This window comes from Amblyomma maculatum, chromosome 5 (genome assembly GCF_055883805.1).
Source record: "Amblyomma maculatum isolate TAMU_Amacu chromosome 5, ASM5588380v1, whole genome shotgun sequence".
In the NCBI taxonomy this organism is placed as follows: Eukaryota; Metazoa; Arthropoda; class Arachnida; order Ixodida; family Ixodidae; genus Amblyomma; species Amblyomma maculatum.
The window spans coordinates 104,709,641-104,731,787 of record NC_139348.1 but is presented as its reverse complement, the minus strand read 5'-3'; the positions used below and the strand labels follow the sequence as shown (position 1 = coordinate 104,731,787).

At 44.7% G+C, this 22,147-nt stretch overlaps 1 long non-coding RNA gene across 1 annotated transcript; it reads right to left on the bottom strand.

Moving 5' to 3' along the window:
* Positions 1-4,675: 4,675 nt before the first annotated feature.
* LOC146189103 (uncharacterized) lies at positions 4,676-14,239 on the bottom strand. The gene is made up of 3 exons (XR_014707272.1): positions 14,161-14,239; positions 7,828-7,943; positions 4,676-4,814 (listed from the first exon to the last, which is right to left on the bottom strand). It is a non-coding gene; the product is annotated as an uncharacterized LOC146189103 (long non-coding RNA).
* Between the last annotated feature and the right edge of the window lie 7,908 nt (positions 14,240-22,147).

Sequence of the window (22,147 nt, the reverse complement as noted above, 5' to 3'; positions counted from 1 at the left end):
ACCTTCCGTCTAGCCTACATAGAAACGCAGCCGCCATGGCAGGAATTCAACTAGGGTCTTCCGACTCATTATGAAATGTTCAGGTGCCGATGTCAATCACAAAGGCGCTATATAACATTGAAAATATGTGAAATTGAAAATGACAATAGATTAACGTTCCAGATGCCAACGCCACTTCGTTCGAAGACCCACGTAGGGAAGTAGGGTGTGACGATATTTTCACCAAACTTCGCTTGCGATCTCCTCCTTCGTTTGTATTGTGCGAACTTCAAGAAAGCGAAGCTTGGATCTCTTTTTCTGGCACACCCTTGTCGGGTAGAGCGGTACATGCGCGGCATTTCTAGAGTTTCGTAACCTAAACAGACTATATTGTCTCTTTGAAACAGGACTATATAGTCCTCTTTCTCAACGCTTCGTCGTGCCCGCGTTCCTCGGTCGTCGTCTTTGTCAGTGAGCACATCACTTTGGTCCCGCGTTTCCCGGTAACAATAATATCGCATCTTTCAGCAGGTTTCCCGTTTTAACAGCTAATTTTCGTGAAATATCTGGAGTGTTGTTCAATAGCAACCTAAATTTTTTGAAAGCCAAGACTAAGTTCAGAATAAAAAAAAATTCAGTACGCTTCGGCACCTTACACAATTTCTGCCAAACTTTTTCCAGAAAGGATCTTTCTTTTTCTCACAATTGGCTCATAACTATTTTAAACGCATTCCATCAGTTTTCGTCACAAATTGAACCAAAATGTTTGCAGTTGTCACAAGCTTTGACCATTTACACCAATATGCTCATAAAAGTAGACGATCTTGTACTATTCCGCAGCTGGCTCAGTTAAAAACACAGCGACCTTCATTGGTTTACTAAGGGATATTTAAATACTATTTGCGAGCGCTGGATAAAGTTCAGTTATCTATCGGAAGCCTACAGAAAATGCTGATCCTCATATGCACAAGTTTTTCATAAAACCACTGATTTACAATACGAAAGATGTCCCAGCATCCTAAACCTGCCTCCTTGGTCAGTGCATGTGAAGGCTGTTCAGATGTTGCGGCTGTGCGCATAGTGTTTACTTCTGATGTCTCCAGTACAGCTGGGCCATCCGGCAAGAATGCCCTCGCGTATGCAGAAGTGCTGCCGTGCCACAAGAAAAGATTCAAGTATTACTATACTGCTAATAACAATAGTGTTAATAACAATAGTAATGTTTTATTTGCATCAAGTGAAACGCAGATGAAGGTAGAGGGCTGCAGGAAAAGCTGTTACGAGGCCGCAGGTCACTAAAAACGGCGACAGCATGCAAAGAAATCTATCAAAACAAATAGAAATACATACATACATTCTCCAGGGCTCTCACTTGAAACACTAGACATAATCTTCTACGAAATTATTTTGCGGGAAAACATATCGATTACTTTGCAAAAAAACTGTACTGTGTAGTAGGTTTACTATAGTGGCATCGTAGTGTGCTCACTGCATGGTCATGGTGTTAATCCATAATTCACTTTCCATCTGCCTACTTAAATACTATCGTTTGGTACAGCGATCTACGACAAAAGAAAATTTACAAAAGCTGCGTGTATTACAGCAAAGGTTTCTCCGAGTTGTGGACATGTTCACTGTCGTTACCACACTCGCGAGCTATTTAATAAATACAAAGTTATTCCAATATCAAGAAGTTTTGACTACAGGTTGTAGAACATCAAACAACAATTAACAACCACTAAGTATGAGTCAAGCGTATAGAGTCAAGCGCATGTCGCGGCAGTTGACTCTTTTCTCTTACACTTACGTCGTAGTGTTAAAAAGGATGCGGTGTGGACTGGCCGCTGCGTTGCTTGTGGTTGTCTATACTCGATGCCGTCATAGCGCCATGATGCACTCCGGAAATGGATGTCCGGACGCCTGCGCCAGGAGAATTCTACGTTGGCTTCTGCCACGACTCTGAATCAGGTCGACGAAAAAGAAAATTTCTACCTTAATCAATTTCTACCTTAATCAATTTGATGCCTGAATTTCCCGCCCTTCGGGATTCGGTGGATTAAAACGAGATATTGCAGGCATGCCGCTGCTTCAAACAACGGCGGCGGGGGCGAAATTAAAACATAATACTGAATGAGCCAGAGAATCCTTACTTAGATCCTCTCAGGCAATCAATGGATCTTCCGATAAAATAAAAACTAGCTGGTGGTTTAACTGTGGTAATCCCTGGAAGGAAGCGAAAGCCTCATGTAATCTCATTACCAAGCTTGAAATTTACACATCGTGTGTTTGTCTATATGTAAAGCCCGCTCTTCATCGGTCTCTTCGGCACGCCGCCTTTTCAGGGCCCATTCCGACGTGCCTTCTTCGCCTTCCGACGCACTACTGTAGCACGGTGCTCTTCTTCCTCCATCCTGCGCTCTTTTACAACCTAAGCAGGAGGCTGGGGGTCTCCTATTTGTACTAGTATCTCCCCTCTAGCGCCCTCTACTTCCACGTCACACGGGCATTAACGCACGGGACCTTGACCTTTACACGTGGTGATAGGACACTTGGTGGCCTACGTGAGTATGCCCCAAATCACATGACCTTGACAGTGGTCACGGGCCACTTGATGGCCTACATGACTATACACCAAGCCACATGGCGGTCTCCAGCCACACGTTTGACCTCTAAATCTCCCTCAAAGTGAAATCCATGCATACCTGACTACACCTCACATAACCTTGACCTCGAGTGGCTACGGGCCACTTATGACCTACGTGACTACGCCCCAAAGTCGCTAAGCGACCACCAGATCACGTGCACTTGACCTTGACAGTAGTCACGGGACTCTTAGGGGCCTACATGACTATGCCCCAAGGTCACCTAGCGACCACCATGCTTAACACAAATGTTTGACCTCTAAATCACCCTCAAGGTGAAAACCGTGCATATATTACTGCACCTCACGTGACCTTGATCTTTACAGTGGTCACGAGCCACTTGGTGGCCAACGTGGAGATAACCAGGTCGCGTGGCGTTGGCACTGGCTATGGGCCACTTTGGGGCATAGGCCGCAAACACAAACACACAGAACAAACGGAAGGTTCTACAGCCATGCTGAAACAAATAACGGCACTTAAGTTAAAATTCCCGAAAAAATTGCAGCCTTTTGTTCTTTGATATCGGCTAGTCTATTCCGCACCTAACATGCTGCAAAGTATAGAACAGAAAAGGAGCCTTTGCTTAATAATTACACCACTTGTACGCCGCTGCCGCAGTTTTTAAGAATGAACTCTGGAATAGTTGTAGCGGCCGGCTGAGCTGAAATGTCAGTGTCTAAACAACCTGGGCAGAAGACATAATATTAATTATTACCTCTTTTATACACACGGCGCGAGGAAAATGTCTTACGGAGCACGTGCACGCATTTACCGTTTCTCCTTTCATAATTGCAATAGTTTTCTGTAGTTTATAATATAATAAATCTTTTCTGACATTAATATTTCTTAATGCAATTACTTCAATGAATTACTAGTGCGCAGTAATTTCCGAGCAGCTCTACTCCTTCCAAATTTATTTGTAATGAAAATGCACCATGCATTTCGTGTCGTGATAAATGCCGTCATCTAATTGGCCGAATAACAGCAGAGAAAACAGCAGCAACGGGCTAATCTCCAGTAAGCAAGCGATATCGCCCTACCGTGAAATAATCTAACCTTGCGTTTGGCGCATGATATCCACTGTTGCTTATGTGTCATAAAACCACATATAACTAACTACCGTGAAGTTTTTGATCTCAGCCCAGCTCTAGAGATAAGTGGTACAGGGGAAGAAAATTCACGCACCTTCTATATCTTGATACTACTGTTACGTATACGGCCGCGCAACAAACCAGACATGATGAAAGAAGGCGATCATATAATTTAACGGCTATTGGCCTCTTGCGAGCTCTATCGCAATAGGAAAACCGGGAAACCTGCACTCCATTTTATATATATAGTGCACAGTTGAAAAAAGAACCGTTTAACTGCGCACAAAATAGCTTTCCCTGAACTGCGTCAGCATTGCTATTACTCGGCAAGGCGAGGGACAAGGGTCTTAAAAAGAGAGAAAAATGTTCGACGCCTTCCTGAAAAGTTAGCTTCTCCCACGAGGCTACAAATTTATTATCATCACCACCACCAGCAGCCTGATTACATCCCTTTGGAGAGTAAAGACCTTTACCACATCCTTCTGTTTACCCGGCCATCTGCAAGCTGTATTGATTGAATGCACGCAAAGTCCCTAGTCTCATCCAACCCACTTAACCTTCTGTCACCGCCTGCTATGCTTTGCTTTCTTTAGAAGATACTTGTAGAGGTGTTGGTTAGTGTATTGTACCTACATTGGTGTAGACTGTACTTTCAAAGTAAATGCAACATTTCAGCAACTAACAAAAATGTTAGAAGTGTTTGAGGTAACTAGGTGAGAGAATTCAACTGCATTTTGCAAATTATAGGGACATTACATGAATAATATAACTTTCCGAATGCCTCGCGTTCATTGTTATTTCACGCTGAATTTCAAGATTCTCGCAGACAAAGCAGTCACTGAGTGTTTTCTCATCCTAAGAATTATCAAAGGTAGCAAAGGCAGCATTCTATTACGGTGTGGAACTCTTGTGGGTGTATACTTACGGAAATGAATTTCCTCCCTTTCGCTACGTACCCTGTGTGGAGAAGTGGCGGGAAAGTACGCCTCCATCCCTGCTTACACCTTCGCGACGAACGCATTTCAAAAGCTTCAGCTCGCCGTTTGCACCCTGTTGCCTGCTCCGGCATGGAAAAAGCGTTGCCACAAATGCGGGAAAAATCCTGGGGAAAAGTAATGATAATTTCCTCATACACCAGCCTAAGCACCACTTTACAAATTACATTTGTGCATGGAGCAAAAGTGAACCCTTTACCAAGGAAAACAACTCTGACCATGTCCCTTGTTCCGGATGGGGAGGAAGAATTAAGCTGTGGGCTATGGTGCGGAATGAGAATACAAGGGGCGAACATTTATTCAGAAAACGACCCATTTTCCGGAGAACCCCTTCGAGCTGCGCTGCACATGAAATAAAGCCACACGTGGCCAAAACGTGTCGATCAAATACCTAAATATCTTGTTTTAACTGGCGTTGAAGGTACACAATGCTTCCAAAATAATGAAATCGAAATTCACTAAGAAAGTGTTCACCCGTAATTTTTTTCAAACAGTCCTCCTTTTGCGCCGCACTCGTACACACTGTAGAAATTGCGCTGTAGTACAGCAATGCAATCTAGACTTGGACGATCCAGATGTCCTAATATGAGTGTTCGTAGGCAAGAATGTTCCTCCTCAGGACGATAGACTACAGCTCCGCGAGATCCACGAGACTCTAGAGCATATTCGAGTACGTCGAACAGTGCACTTAAGATTCACTAGTGTAAGGGAAACATTCAGGCCTGCATTGGAAGGGTCCGAGGCAATGCTGACCTTAGAAGCTGTACAATCTCGAGCAATGTGATCATTAGGTCAAGGAAACTAAATTTCCAATCATTCGTTCTCGTTATGAAAATGCTATTCAAATATCATTACGAAACCGTTTTGCACTGCAGTGTCTCTAGTGCGATAGAGCAACTTATTAAACGAGTTGATGCAGTGTTCCATTACTGCAGCGTTGCACATCAGCACATTTTGGCCCATTCGCTTTGTCTTCCTCCATCATGCTTGTCGTGTTATAATTATAAACCAATCAGTGCGCACTGATGTGCTCCGCAGTGGTATCGTCCACTTCTCTGCTACGAAAATCAGCCAGGCCGAAAATCGGGCATAAATTCCAGAAATATTCGGTACTGCTCTCCGGACCATTGCAATACCCAGCGTTCAATAAATCAGATACACTGGATATCGACAGGAAAGGGAAACGATGCTGTCCGCTTATAAGAGAGAGGAACGACAAATCAACAATGATATATTACGCTCCGTCAGAAAAATAAATGAAGATTTCCACTTTCATGACCTTATTTTATCTGGTCATTAGAATAAATTCTTGAGCGGCGTGTACTTGGTCCGCGTTGCATTGCGTTTTCAGAGCTGATATTGCTAATGCAGTCGATTAGGCAGGAAGGAAGATGAGGTACCTGTGGCCTCCCTCGATAATTAGTTCGTGTGCTTTTCCAGGCGTTTTATATGCCAGGCGTTTTTATGCCTTTTATATAGGGTTATTAGAGCGCAGTAGTTAGGTAACCCTTCGCGCCAGAACCTGCAATGTACTGTAAAATTAATGAGCGAACGCGGAGTATTGTGGAGGATCTCAGAGTTGTCAATTTTAAATGCGGGAAGAATGGGCGCAGTCAAATGTACCATCAAAGCGGCTCCATCAGCTTGGATGAAATTTAATTTGCGAGCAATTGCAAAGAAATCCCCAACGAATAACTGCAAATAGAATATGAACGCTCTACGTTTATCAGTTGCTAGTGTGCCTCATCTCATCTCATCTTATTGTAAACGAAGCAAAGCCACAATGCGACCATCGATACTTTTTTTCTTTCACGAATCCTAAAGAATATGCAAAATTGTAGCTCAATATCAAACTGTGATAAGACGTCCTATTTAAGCAAAGCCTCGACTAATGCGTATGCTGGGGTGGAATAAGCTTTAATTTTCTCGACGGCAAATGCTTACTTTGCTTCTTGAGAAACTTGAACAGAGAAATAGTCATGATGAATTTGTGCAGTACACGGGCTTCTTTCTTCCCTCCAACCAATATGGCCGCCCCGGTCGTGATCGAACCCTTCTCAGTGGGATCAGCAGCAGGGCTCATTAACCGCCGAGTGATACACCAGCAGCTTTTAAAAGCGACCAATTAACATAAAAGGCTGAGTCACGCATTCGATGCATCATTGCCCAGAAGGCACAAAACAGTTCTAAGCAAGCTTCCTGGAAGCGCCAGCAAGGCATGTGCACTACCTACTTTCCCGATAACCACTGAAGCTAAGACCAAAGTGTTGTACTCAAAGGGTCACTATACGCAACGTTCATTAGGGCCATTTGTTTAACCTACACCAGCTACACCAGTGCTGCAAAAATTCATTGTAGGTATAGAAGATTTTCTACACTGGTGTAGCTGGTGTAGGTAAAACAAATTACCCTATTATAAATGGCAAAGTGGAAAAACTTTTAACGCGCCGCGACAATCACGAGTCTTCTCATCACACGGGGATTTCGCTACACTGCAGAAATGCATGCCGGTTCTTGCACGCCACATTTCCCTTACATCAGCCCTGTGGTCTGAGGTGTTCTTAGCAGAGTATCTTTCGGTATGTGGCTGGAGCTTTCGACCCGAAAACTACAGACATGGCAAACGTTCGGGTGCTGAGCATCAGCAAAAACAACAATTCATAATACTCAGTTTTTGTAAGGCCAATGAAATCACAGCCGTAAAAAGCGTAGTGCTTCGAGGAGTTCGCAGTTATGAAGTTCCATTATCAGTATAATTCAGGTTTAACCCCGGAGTAAGTGTCCAGAGAAAAATTTCACTGCCTTTTATAGAAATCACAGGCTTCAACGGAAGCTCCCTGGGTAAGCCCACACGGCTCGGGTCAATATGACCTTCCGTAGAAATCACTTTTATTAATGTTGTATCCCCTCACCTGCTGCTTTTTATTCATTTAGTAGAAACAACAACAACAAATATATCTGCCTGGTGGAAAGGAAGGAGTTGTTCCAATTTATGCCTCTAACAAACTCCACTGCTCAACAGTCAAGAACGGTGTAAAATGAGGGTATTCCTTGTCCGCAAACTGCCAATGTGCTCCGCCCTATCCCTAGCTTAGCTATGGCGGTGGTCCTCGTTCTTACCTGGAATAGCTTCCTCTTCAGCGCACCGACACCCTCGCGACAAGAGCATTCCAAGCGGAACCCGGTGGTTTCCGGAGGCCAAACTGTGGGCCTGACGCTAGACTGCAGCAACCATCCTGCAATTTGAAAGACAAAAGCGAGCACAATAACATCACCAACGCTCTTGCCACGTCATGTATGTAATGAAAAATGGGATGGGCTTTAAATTGTCAAAAAAATGTTTACGAAAAAGCGCACACATGTACTGACCACAACAATGTACCTATCCCGTATCAGTTCCAGAATGTAGCAGAATGTACCTATCAGTTAAGGAGCTCTTCAATCGCATATTAGTGATAATTTGCCTATATATTTAGTATAAGTTCCAATTAAAAGACACGAGGCGGACTGTTAATATACATATAAAACACCCTGGGGGCTTTAATAATTTACTTTCTAACATATCCTGGGAGAGTGTTCTTTCGAGCACTGATGCGGAGGAGTCTTATAACGCGTTCACACAAAATTATAAATGTCTATAATGATTGCTTCCCTTCAGAACACACAAATGGCCATGCAGAGCACGCAAACCTTGGATTGCTGCAGAATGTATCCAAGGTATAAAGCTGAAAATTGTTCTCTATCAAAAGTTTTAGAAGTACAGAAACAAAAAGGATTTAAACGATAAACAGTACGAACAGTCTTTTACTGGAAACTAAAAAAGAGCACTTGAAAACCTTTTGATCCAGGACACGAATCAAGCTCTAGAAATCATTTGGAAAAATGAAATACGTCAATAAATCGCCACCTTTGTGCAAATGATAAGCCCAACCAGATAACTGTAAATGGTAAAACCCTTGCAGGAGAAAATTTAGCTATACTTTTTAATAATTTTTCACATCAGAAGGAAATAACAGTCATAGGTTTTATGGGACATATACGACGTCCTCATTGAAGGTTAGCTTCTCCTGCAATGCTACGAATTCATCGTCATCCACCACCATTGCCAGTTTGAATACATCCACTGCTGGGCATCGACCTGAACCATATCACATGAATTACCCACTCCTGTGTAAACTGCATACATTTGATCACCTCAAACCACCTTATTTTGTCCGGCCAACCAACTTTCCGCCACTCTATGCTATGCTTGCCTGCTTTGCTAAGCTGATTGAACAGAGGCTTTGATTGGCGTTTTAAGATACGTCTTAAGATACGTCCTACGTACCCAATTGATTCCTGCTAACGGTACCATGGACGTCGCCGTTAGGCCACCCGCTAAAGTGACGTCTAGCGAATGCCGACATTTCGATTGCTATATGCGTACGTGAAGTTCAGCAATTGACATCTCGAGGAGGTGCTAAAAAGACAGAGTTCTCCCATTCCAGCTTACTTGCTGTCCTTCAATGAAATATATCGCTGTCTCCACTGCGCCTACCTCCGAAGATCAACCGCTGGCGCAACACATACCTGGCCATGCAGAACAGCCGTTCTTAGTTGTTATATTCAGACGAAGAAACCAACATATTTCTCATTTAATACCTTTTTAGAATCCACCTACAGTCATGGCAGAGGGCATGTCGCTTCTTTTTAAGTATATGCTGGTGCAGCGGGGATGATCACCAGACCAGAGAGCCTGTCGAAGACGCCTTGCGGCGCAGCACAAGCGTGTCAAATAGCCGAAACCATGGATGATGTGCTTTCGTATAAACGGCGCTGTTCGTTTGGAATTTATGGCAGGAATAGAAAAGCGGTTAGCCTGAAGTGTTGTCGCCTCGTTAAATTTTGCGTAATAGAGCTTAAAGCCACGTAGGTTCAAGGGTAGCGGGAGTACATCGAACGGCACCCGCTTATAGCCATGGTAACATAAACGAGCCGAAGGGATTTGCGGTGTTGAATTTTTTACAAATTAGGAAATCTCACGTCGCATGACAATAGCCTGAACCAATCAGGTCGCTGGGATCTGCTGCGCAGCGACTTGGGCCAAGCTGTACCCAACCGCAAGACGTTGTGCTTTTAGCCCACGTACACGTAGCAGCACAAACTATTTATCGTTTGCACATCCGAAGTATGCATGCATCGGACACCAATGGCCACATTTTGTGCACTGCGTATACATGGGCAAAGCAGTGGTTTAAGATATAGCCAACGCGCGACGCACATTTGTCCAAGTGTGTCAACTTGCATCTGCCCCGTTACGAAGAATAGTGGAGCGAACGTGACGTCGTATCCGAGCATGGAACGTATGTGAAAGCCTCATATAATTCACTGATATTTGGATGCCGTCATACCCCAGGAAACGAAGTACCGACATTCCCTGCAAGAAACAAAAACACCACTCGTTACGTACGTCCGACATAGCTGAAAGAAATGTACAGGATCCCTCCAACAACCCTTTAGACACCGCCTAAATCTAATAGTCCGAAGTAAATACAACCATTTAGTAACAGATGTAACATTAGGTATCGCCTGTAGTAACTGGGAAGGAACTTCAACGAGATTTTCAAAATTATGAATAAAGTATAGCTCAGTAATATAAATAATAAAAGTACTTTCATCCATAGCTGGTGCAATTTCAAGCTGAAATACTTCATTAGAATTTGAAATGCAGTCGTTGAAAAGCTTCTTTTGCTGCTGTGTCTTGGTATTCAGTTTCGGAGGGGACAGAGCAAGCCCATCTAGTTCTCTCTGCCGCTCTGGTAGCTATTCCCTCTTATCAAAATCATCTTCCTGGCTTTCTCTCCATTCGAGCGGTGAAGGAGATGGGACGGGAGAGGGTGTCCTCGCCATGGCTTACACTCTCTCGATGAACCAATTTCGAAGACTACAACTGTCTCTTTTCCTTACTGCTGTGTGACAAAGAGCATTCCCAGAAATTTGCGACAAATTATGGAAAGTGCTATGAAGGTACCTCTTTCAAATATGCACCATCTTGTACACTTGTTCACAGCAATCCGATCGAAGAGATTCAGGAGTAAATTAAGAATATTGCTCTATGGATATAACTTTCGAATTGGAGAACAATAGTGAACCACCTAGGAATGCGCTGCGCATGACCTAATGCTGGATGGCTGTCAATCCTTACTGATCACGTCTCCAATTCTCCGGTTTCAATATCCACAGCATTCCCACTTCAGTGCACGATAGCCAATTGTCCGTTTTATCATTCCGGATACAAAAGGGGTATTGCATTCTATATTACGTTAGCCGTAACTGTTTGCAGCATACTGCCGCCAATGCGATATAAAAAGTTGTTAGACGAAATGGTGACGGCATTTAATGTGTGTGTTGTGTTGGGTTCTAGTTTTCTTTGGCTATGTTCTCTATTTTTCTTTGCCTATGTTTTCTAGTTTCCTTTGGCTATGTTCTCTAGATGTTCCTTCACTACACTCAAATTGCAAGCGGTCGAATGCAGCGGCCATTCGTAGTTGGCTGCCCAGCGAGCCCTTTGGCTGCTGTCACCACCGCAGAGCTGCTTCGCTATTTGAGGGCGCAAGCGACTTCAATAAAGCGCACATATTCATGCAACATTAGTCTCTTCATTGCCTGTCGACAGTATTGTGTCAGTCACGCAATATATGGCGAAAGAGCTTTAACCATTTGGAAGCTGTGGTGAGTGGCAGCAGGTGGCGCTTTATATTGCTATTTTTGTGTGTATTTGTATAATTAGCTACTTTTGTGTGTATTTGTGTCAGTCACACAATATATGGTGAAAGAGCTTTTAACCACTCGGAAGCTGTGGGGAGCGGCAGCAGGTGGCGCTTTAAATAGCTACTTTTGTGTGTATTTGTGTATTTGTGTACTGCTGATCATGTTTCGATTCCATTTGCTTCATTTCCGCTTCTTTTATCAGCCAGCGCTTATTACATTTCGTTGGCGCTCGTTCTCTTCACTAAAACGTAACGGTGTCGTCCAATGCCCTGTTGGCAGCCACGCTGCCTCGATATAACTTTTCCTGAAACTGCGCAATAAATATTTCTCCGACAACCAGTTCACGTGTTTCATGATCGCAACTCACAGTATTTCGTTTTCGCTCTTCTACGGATAGCTGCTGTGTAGCTGACGAGCCGCAGTATACACAAGTTGATTTTCGCACAAAATTATATGCTTCTGATAGCGGTACCTTGCTGTCTGGACATCTGTCTCTGCACACGAATTTTGCCAAGCGCCTGAAACAAGCCCGTCAACGCGTCCTGCCTTGCAAGGCGAAAGCCTTTAATGGCTCATCGTTGTCGTCAGCCAAAGTGTCACGCTTTTTCGGCGCTATAATTGGCTGAGGTGGGGATGACGTCATCGAGGTCTCGACCATTCACAGGACACTGCCGTTTGGCAGGCGCTGCCAATTCGGGCCTCTCCTTTCACATGGGAGGATGATATCAGAATCAGCCTGCCCAGACCCTTGCATTTACGTTATCCCTAGGCCACTTAGACATGCTCATACGGCTTCGTTAAAGCGGGGCTTTATATGTTGGCTGGTAGCTTATGCTATCGCGTCATACCGACCCAGGCGTCCGTGCGACGCCTTTCATTTGGCGCTTCCTCGAACGACGCACCATACAGCCTACAGAGGGAGACACAGTAAAACCAGGAATCGGAGAAGTTTCAAGCAAAGGCTTTCGCCTTATCGCACTTTAGTGGTCCAAAGTGCCACACAAATTGTTCCCACTTATCGTCTGTGGCTGCCAGAGTTTCAATATAGCTCGCTTCCGAGCTGGAAGACACTTCAATTTTTACATTACGGCAATAAAGCAGGAACGTAACCCGCGCTATGTTCAAGTCACATGCGCATGACTCGTGTGTAGCAGTAGAGGTCATATTATGCAATAAAAGAGCTTTCATTGGTGCTTACCGAACTACGAGCTTCCCATAACACCGACCATTGTTCCTATATGCAGTGATGGCTTATAATCCCAAAACGCAAAGAAAGCCTCTGTAATATAACCTTAAAAATGTTTCTACAACGAATAATAAGCTATTTACTCGTCCCGTAACATAATAGATGTATAGACAGCTACTAAGATTTCTCTGACCGAATCCTGTCACTCCATGAATGCGCGTCGACAGCGCCGCAAAAAGTATACTTATTTTGGCTTTCTTTTTGTGCGGATGCCATATCTATCACAAGAAAGACATTTCTGAAATACAGGCTGTCATCATTAGCTGGATACCCGCAGCAATCGGCTGTGAGAGAGCCCGAAGGGACGTCTTGTAGCCTTGCTTTCTCAGACTGCCTCTGTACCTGTCTGCCAGATGCTCCCTTGCCTTGCTCTGCAGCAATATGGTCCCCGCCTTTCGGAAACCCCGCTGTCACCAGTGACATTTAATCACATGCCGCTTTGCTCTAATCACCACAGGGTATTCCAGTGAGCCTGGCACCGGTCACAACTTTGGCACCGGATCTCACTCAAACCTCAGGGTTGTGCAGATATCTCCCCGCTTAAAAATACCTTAAAAAGTATATTGGCAAGAAAACATGCAACCGATGTATAAATATTGAATGTAAACTTATGGTTGTCATTGGGTAAGCTCGTCTTATTAATACTGCGGTGCCAAGGAATTGGGTGTAACACGTTATTTAGAACCCATTGAAAAAAAAACATTCCTATGACAAATATTAGTATAGCAGACGAATGCTGTTAGGCTGCTAACACAGAACAGCCAATTAAGAGGAATATATGAAATATCAGTTTGAGAACGGTAGACGAGGATTATAGGCATGAAGGCTATTTAAATGGCTAAAAATGGTTCACATCGGGCCATAGCCCCCCTAATTCTTGGCACACACCAGAGCGCTTGGGCCTAAAGCCGAAAGGTACTATTTTCCTGCAATTGTATTCGATGCTAACTAAGCGCTTGGGCCTAAAGCCGAAAGGTACTACTTTCCTGCCATTTTATTCGATGCTAACTAAGCCAAGGGTTGGACCAAATTTGTTGAGCTGCTTGTGGTATGCACCTTACTGGCGTTCATAGGAAGTATACGCTTCATTTGCAACACTATAGTACTAGTTGGACAGAGAAACAAAATTCTACCGCTCACCGCCGATTAGGCTTTGTCCTAATTACCCAGCTTCCGGCCCCTCTAACCCATAAATGTTCTCTCGTGACTCGATGCCGACCCCTGCTACGTTTGTTTTCCATTCGACTGCACATCGCTTCATTTACATCATGCAGATTACTGCTATCTCGTATATTTCGTCACTGTATATCACGACATTTGTTTCTTTCACTCCTGCAGAGCCCCTACGAGCAGTTAGCAGTTAGCCTCACAAGATATCCGTGCATGGGTGCATTGACTGTACTTTTGGCCACGTGTATGTGATCCCTTGTGTAACTGAAACCGAAGGCTATGCTCACATGTGCAAGAGACGGCGGCCCCTCAGCTGCAGGATGGACACCGTGGAGTGCACAGGCATTGCATTCGGCCACTCTGCTCACCTGCACATAATACAGCACCATTCACACCACCTGTAATGGCATAAGCACCAATACCACGTGCAATTGGCAGACGGCACAAGCGACACAGCGGTCCTCCCGCACAGGCATTTCTTCTCGAACTAACCGGCCCCCCGCTCTATATCTAGTTTTTTGCACGTGCACAACTGAATTATAAGAGCAGTACACAAATTGGCGCCGCATATCGATGCAGGCTTGGATGAAACTGGCTGGAACATTTGGCTTCATAAGATGGTGAGACATATCGAAACCGCCGGTTTGTAGTACGTATCAAATTTGTTAATAAAATTTGATTTTTAATACTAGATAATACATTATATAGGTGTGCATCGAAGTTGAACTAATTTCACAGCGACGCCTATGTGGGCGTCGTCCTTTCAGAACCCTATCGTGATTCATCACCGTCGTCCATGCCAGCCGACGAAAATACGATAAATCCAAGCGGTTGCATATGAACGTCGTACACAGGAAACAACGTGCAGAACAGTCTCGCAATCTACTGATTTTCTTTGCCCCATCGTGTTACCTGCAACCAGAAATCGATTAGTAAAACTATTTTCTCTATCAGGGCATGCTGAGAAGGAAGTTAAGCGGTCATTGCTTATTGTCTCAGGGGGCGAAATGGAAAGAATGTTCAGCGATCTAGACAGGAAAGCTTCAAAAAAATTAAAGATGGCTTAGCTCTGCTATGCCTGGATATACGTAGCGAAAAGCAGTGACTATACTTCGGGATGAGAAGTTAATTCTTCCAGTTTTCTGGGCCGTTTGCCAGCAGCTAAACTCTCCTTGGCTTCCATGTCGAGCGCGTCTAAGTTCACCGGCGTCCTATAGTTCGTTTACAGGAAAGGAAAGGCGCTGCATCTGTCACTCGTGGAAGGCAAGAACGCCGCCCAGCAGCGTTGTTGCGTACTTGTTTCCGCTCGGTCCTCACCGCTGACCGCAGATGGGTTGTGTCACCCTCTTGACGTCACCCTAATTGAGAGACAGCTATTTTAGTCTTTGGTACTTTCAAATTGCGCGCCAATTGCAGTATCTGTCACTCGCAGAATCCCGCTATCGTCCTCACGGCAGACAGACAAGCGAAATTATGAAGAGCATTTCGCGACCGGAGGCGTGGCACAGTGGTAGAGCGCTCGGCTGGGGATAGAAGGGATGGAGGTCCGATTCCTGGATGGTGACTTTTTTTTGTGAGGAAGAGTTGCAGACCTCTTAAGCGTTGCTAGGCAATGCCGGAAAAGCTTGGCGAGGAGTCCGCGTAGCAGGCCTTGGCTGTGACGTCACTTGGTCACGGCATACAGTATATGGCACACGCGAAGCTCGGCTCCGACCCTCGTAGTGAAGCTTTTCGCTTCATAAAGCCCAGAATTTCATGCAAAAGCCTGAAGTAATATTCTACAGCCTTTGAAAAGAATAGCAGTGTGCTAGAAGGGCGGTTCCCCGCCGAGGTGGTGCAGTGGTAAGACCCCCGACTACTGTGCCGGAGTACCCGGGTTCGAACCCAACTGCCGGTGGCTGCTTTTAGATAGAGGGGAAATGAAATGGCGTCCATGTCTTGTACGATGTCAGTGCACGTTAAGAACCCCAGGTGGTCGAAATTTCCTAAGTCCTCCACTACGCTGTTTCTCATAGCCTGAGTTGCTTTGGGACGTTCAACCATGTTAAAAAAAGCTAGAAGGGCGGAGTGAATAGGAGATGGATCAGCCTTAGACCCGCAGCACGAAGCTGATACTCACCATTACTAGCAGCTTAGCAGTGTGTCTGAAGAGCATTTAGAAGCACCATTTTGTCTGTAGTGAACAATAGGTGAGAAATGCGGAGGTTAAGTAGAAGTGTTACACTTAAATTGAGGAATGAATGTGAAGTGAGCTATGGATCCAACAATGGCAGGGGTAACACTGGCAGACAGGAGGCGGGTGCGTCAGGGGCAAATTGAGTTAATGACATTCTATCCGAAATCAAGAAGAAATGGGCATGGACAGGACATGTAATGCCAACGAAGAATAATCGATAGTCGATAAGGATGACAGAGTGTAATGACGGACAACCGATGGTGACTAAGGATTACAGAATGTGTTGCTTGAAGAGAAGAAGGTAGAACAGGGCGGTAGAAATATAGACAGGCGGATGCGATTAGGACGTTTGTGGGACCACAGCAATGCAGCAGTCAGTACAAGGTTGATTCGAGGTTTATGGTAGAGACTTTTGCCTTGCGGTGGATATTGCCAGGCTAATGACGATATTAATAACTCACCTTGGCGTTCACCCGAAGGCACCGCCGGAGCTGAAATACATGGAGGTACCGCGTTTGAAGAAATGCACCAGCTCTGGAAAAACGCGAAGAGAACTTGTCTGCCTACCCTGTCGCATGCAGAGACCTAATAATATTTACACACTCGACTAAATTGCTATTGCTTTAGGAACAGATACTCCTAAGCATTTTTGAATATACCGATAATATATGAAGGCATCCTCTATAACGGCGACCGCCTTTCTAGAGGTAAACAGTTCAAGACTAATTGCATATTCGTATACTCGATGCGCAAAATACCGACTACGCCACCGGTCGCCAAAGACGCATAGCGTAGGCGGGCTCGGTCGGGCGCTGTGCATGTCAGCGGCTATGCGCGCGCGGTTGTTTTTGCGTCTTGGTTTAACAGATTTCGTTAAAACTTTAAGCGGGACTATAAGCGGGACTAGTTGGTAATTACTTCAAATTGGTAATTCTCTAGCAGGTGTCTCTTGCGTATCGTGTTCTTTGTGTTCACGTGTTTTTACCGGTTTAGGTTTGCGGTTTGTGGGGCGACTAAGGCTATAAGAGACGCCGTAGTGGAGGACTCAGGCAATTTCGACCACCTGGAGTTCTTTAACGTGCACTGACATTGTACAGCACACGGACCGCTAACAAAATGATTCCAACAAGTTTAACAGATGTAACTTCGTTGTCAACAGTCAATAATGCTCCGGAAAAATTGCGGCGTAGTTGGCTTTTCGAGCACATAAAACCTCGCCAGTAACACATTTCTGTAAGTTTCCAGTGATGACTCACGAGCAAGAATAACGGCGGCGGTGAATTGAAGCTGTTCGACGCAGAAAGCAAGCAATTCCACCGAACGACATTTGTTCAGTCTGATGTCAATTTCTGACGCGCTGTTACACGACAAAGCTTGTTGCAATAAATGTTACTTTTGAAACTCTCGAGTCTGGTGAAAGTATTATCGACATCAGACGTAGCTTCAATAAACATAGCTTTGCGTTCAAGCCGGTCTGCACCTCCATGTCCCTCTCGTACGGCCTGACAAAGGCACGATGGGTATTGAAACATGGTATCAGAATCGTCGGAGGCCGAAAGCAATGTAAGATTGTAACCAGTGGGAAGACGGCACGAACGCAAGCTAAGGCGGGCACGCCAACGTAACAAGGTAATCGCAACCTGGCGTCGGCAGCTCCTATTGACGCGCCAGAACGCAAATGTCTGAGAGGCGACTCGCGAGCGAATTGGCAGCTTTTCAAGCAGCGCTATGGACTCTATCTCATCGCAACCATCAAAGACGCCAAGTCTTCAGAACAGAAATTTGCACTACTGCTAACGATTGTCGGGACAGCCGTTATAGAGATAACACGTTACACTTCAACAGCCCAACCGAAGCACAACCAGCGCCAGACAAAGACCTCGCCATAGTGCTTCAGACGTTTGATGAATATTCCGTGCCGAAGCGCGACGAGTTGTACGCGCGCTATATTGTTCCTTGTAGAAAACCGCTAGGAGGCGAACCGTTGACACTTTTCCGAGCGACCTCACGCGAAAAGCGAAAGAAAGCAGCTTTACGGACCAATGTGCCAAGATGATAAACAACGTAGTTTTCGGCGTGGCCAGCGAGGAATTATGCATGAAACTACTATGGCTAGAATAGCCTACTGCTGATATGATTGTGAAGTTATGCTACATACATGAAACCTCGGCACATCAGATGGAGTTCCAACGAGAGGGCACCGTGCACAGTGACAGCGACGCTAATAATGTCGTCACCAAAGAGAACACGAAGCATGCGCCAAACGCCAACAGAAGCTGTAGGTATTGCGGGACAGAGCACAGATTCAAAAGGACACTTTGCCCTGCCTGGGGTAAAACAGATTCGAAGTGTGACCAAAGCAACCACATTATAAAACAGCGCAAGCCAATGAATTTTGTTCACTTTGTCAGTGATGGCTGCAGTTCGGAAGTGGTTTTGACTGTACGTGAGCACAAAAGGAAAGGCATCTTCGTCCCCCTGCAGAAAACAAGAAACGACGATGTTTAACAAGTTCGTTGATAGTTGTGCATCAGTTAATATAAGTACGGAACGAGATAACTGCCAGTTCCCTACAAAGCTTCAGATGTACAGTGGCATAGATATTGAGCCAAATTAAAATGTAGGCTACACCTGACCAACAGTGCTACAAAGAAGTACTGAATTCAGTTCGTTGTTGCAGGTAACCTTACGCCACTCCTGGGCAGAGAAATCTCAGATGCGGATGCAGATAATCATTGTCGACTATGACCTTGTTTCGAAAGTTAGGAGAGCAGTGCCTCAAGATGATCTGCTAGCAAAGCACCAGATGTCTCCAGCAATGAACAAGGATGCTTTCCAGGGCATGTACAACGGAACGTTGGCCCAGCAGTAGAACCTGAGACGTCTGCAGTATGCTGAGTGAAGTGAGCACAAAACCGAGTTTAGAAAAACTCCTCAAGGATCTGACAGAGAAGCAAACCGTCGCAAAGGTGGACGAGCCTATGCAATGTGTCAGTGGCATGGTCGTCGCCACAAGAAAGATAGTGAATTGTGTACATGCATTGATCCGCAAGCACTCAACAATGCTCTAAAAAGAGAACGACACCCTTTTCCAGTCCTTGTGGATGTCTTAACTGAGTTAACAGCGACAAAAGTATTTTTCAAGCTTGATTTGCGAAATGAATACTGGCCTTGCACGCTTGACCATGAGTCTAGCATGGTGGCTTCAACTTCCATTTGTTCTATCAGTAAGTGGGGAAATCTTCGAAAAGCGATTGCAGACTGCATTGGACGGACTACAAAGAATCACTTTTGTCGCAGACGACATTATTTTACATTGAAAGGGCAGCTCTAAGGAATTCGCACAGACGTATCATGACGGAAATCTCTACGCACTCATCGAGAATGTCGAAACTAGAGCATTCATGTCAACAAGGACAAGCTTGAACTGCATGCAGAGCAGATAACCTTTATGGGCCGCCGGCCAATGTCACATGGATTGGAAGTTGACCCCGAAAGATCACTGCTGCCGTTAACATGGCAGCACCCACAGATGTTGAATGGCGATTTACTGTGACATGGAAAACTACCTTTCAAGATTTCTACCACGTATGTCTGACATTATGGAACGCATCAGAAGGCCAAGGACACAGAATGCGCCTGGAACACTATACAGCAGAGCGCATTCAACAGAGTGAATGAACTACTAGCCTGACCTCCTATCCTGAAGCTAGTTTTACGATCCACACCCTGCCATGCGACCAGGCCAACCTAAAAATGCTTGCTGCAGCCTCTTGGTGAGCTCGCTGCCGAAGGCGTTTTGAAACCCATCTGCATCCAAGATTTTATTGAAAAATTATTTTATGCTGCTCTGGTGACACGGTGAGGTTTTTTCTGATTACCAGTGAATAGTTTCATGTTTTTAAAGTAGCCTTCTCTACAGACTCGATGCGAAGCATATTTCGATGTCTATCGATGCCGGAAGTAGGCTGCAAGAAGAATGTTACTAGCGGAAGATCATCGCATGGTTCCTTCTATGCTACAAAGTCTATATTGCAGTTTATATACGTAGAAGCATGAATATACGTCTAAATAATGATCCCTTCAAGTTCTAAGTGTGACTGTTTCGCAGAATGTGTAGTGTGTAGTGAAGTGTGATACCCTCGCATACTGAAAGTGCGCCATGCGCGCTACACTTTCTAGGCCTAGTTTATGCCACGTAAAAGTAGTTGCACCCAAACTGCTTGTACGCCAATACACTTCCTGATGCACAAAATCCGTACCGTCAACTGCGCGGCAAGCAACACGCCTCAAAAGTATAACCTTAAATTGCAACGAAGGGAAATCTTCAACACATCTATTCACATCTCCCTCGCTTCAGCAATAACAAGCTCCCGAGGACAGTCCTCTTCTTCGCGTACCTAACGCTGCCGTTAGAGGCCAACAAAGAGCACATGGTCTGCCTGTGCTCCCGGAATATTACGGGAGATTCATAAGTAAAAGAACCGTTTTTTAAGGCACCGCACGCTGTTCTATGCAGCCTAATTTTTACCATGCTAGCATTCTATATTCGAGCTTGATAAAGACTGTGTATCGCTAAGCTCCTGCATTTAAAGAACAGATTTTCTTCTTCCATAAAAAATATCGGATAAACAAAAACCACGACTGAATATGTATCTAAAGAGGCTAGCTAGCATGCATATACGAAGTCAAGAAACAGCGCCTGATTTTCGCGAACATATAATTCATTGCCTTGCATAGACCTGGGTCCTGCCATGGCTAATTGCGATAGAGGGCCACTATATTTGGGAACCTTCGAGTAGCAAAGACAAAATGAGCAAATATCCGGCATCGAGCTCTTAGAAAAATGAAACTTCGAACCCTCCATAAATCGTTCAATGTCACGCAGTAAGTTAAGACGCATCAGCTTCATTCCCAGCACCAATTGCTTACCTAGGCCGCAGTAGCTCTGGAATGGCAATCTGCTTGAAGAAAGCTGAAAGCGACGCAGGTATTCCACGCACCTGCCGGAATGTTGTCCGGTGCAGACTGTGGAATAGAAGTTCAATAATGTTTCATGTCGCTGCATGATAAAGACTGCCGAATACATCGGGAATAATAACAAGAGGTATTAGGATTTTTTCACCGGCTTGTCTACGTCACATGTAGCCGATGCAGATATATAAGAATATTCTATGCCACTCGTGTACACAAGAACAACGTGCTCCTGATTTAGCGTCGCCAACACGTCGGATGGTCTCTACATTTACTCCAGAGCTCACTACAACAACGCCTCTTACGACGCAAATATAACTTCGGACGGTGGAAGTCCTCATGCGAACAAACTTGAGCTTCTTTAGTATTCGCGCATATATTAAGTGCAATGTCGTCCGCGTCAAAATGCGGCAAATTGCCTAAGAAACCAAGCTTCTTGGTAATTGGTAGATACTTTTGTGTCTCCTTAGTGACCTGGTCGAAAGCACAGTCGTTTTCCATTTTAGTGTTGTATGATATCCATAACCACAGCTTTAATGAACTCAGTTGTATGCAGTACTCTTCGGTTGATGCAGAACCAATTGACACGTTACCAGCACTCCCCACGTGACCTGTTTTGGGCATACGAGATTGCGCCCATTTGGACTCAATCTCATCTCATCTCATCTCATCTCATATCTCAAAGCGGTATTTTTAGAATTTATAGGGTCTGTTGTCTATTTCGATGGCTGTCGTCATTGGTTCTGTGCAGTGTTTGCTTAGAATAGCGTACGTTGTGTAAAATTATATTCCTTTCTTACATAGAACATCATATTAAGCACATAATGTCACTGAGATATCATGAGGGCGAATATTCGAACACGGCCAATATGGCTTCAATTCATTGGTAAGGCATATTTTTCGAAGCGTGGGGTACAGCTTACTGGGAACTGTCAAGTAAGCTCAGAAATTTAATAACTAATGGCTCGATAACCCTACATTGCTAATCATGGCATAGGAAGTTAAAAAAGCACAAAACAACCCTTTTCGTCGATGCCCGTGATGATAATAGGCCATGAGAAAAAATTGTTAAAGAAGCTCGCTCACGAAAAGGGGCAAAGCTTTGACAGTACAGGTGCATTATA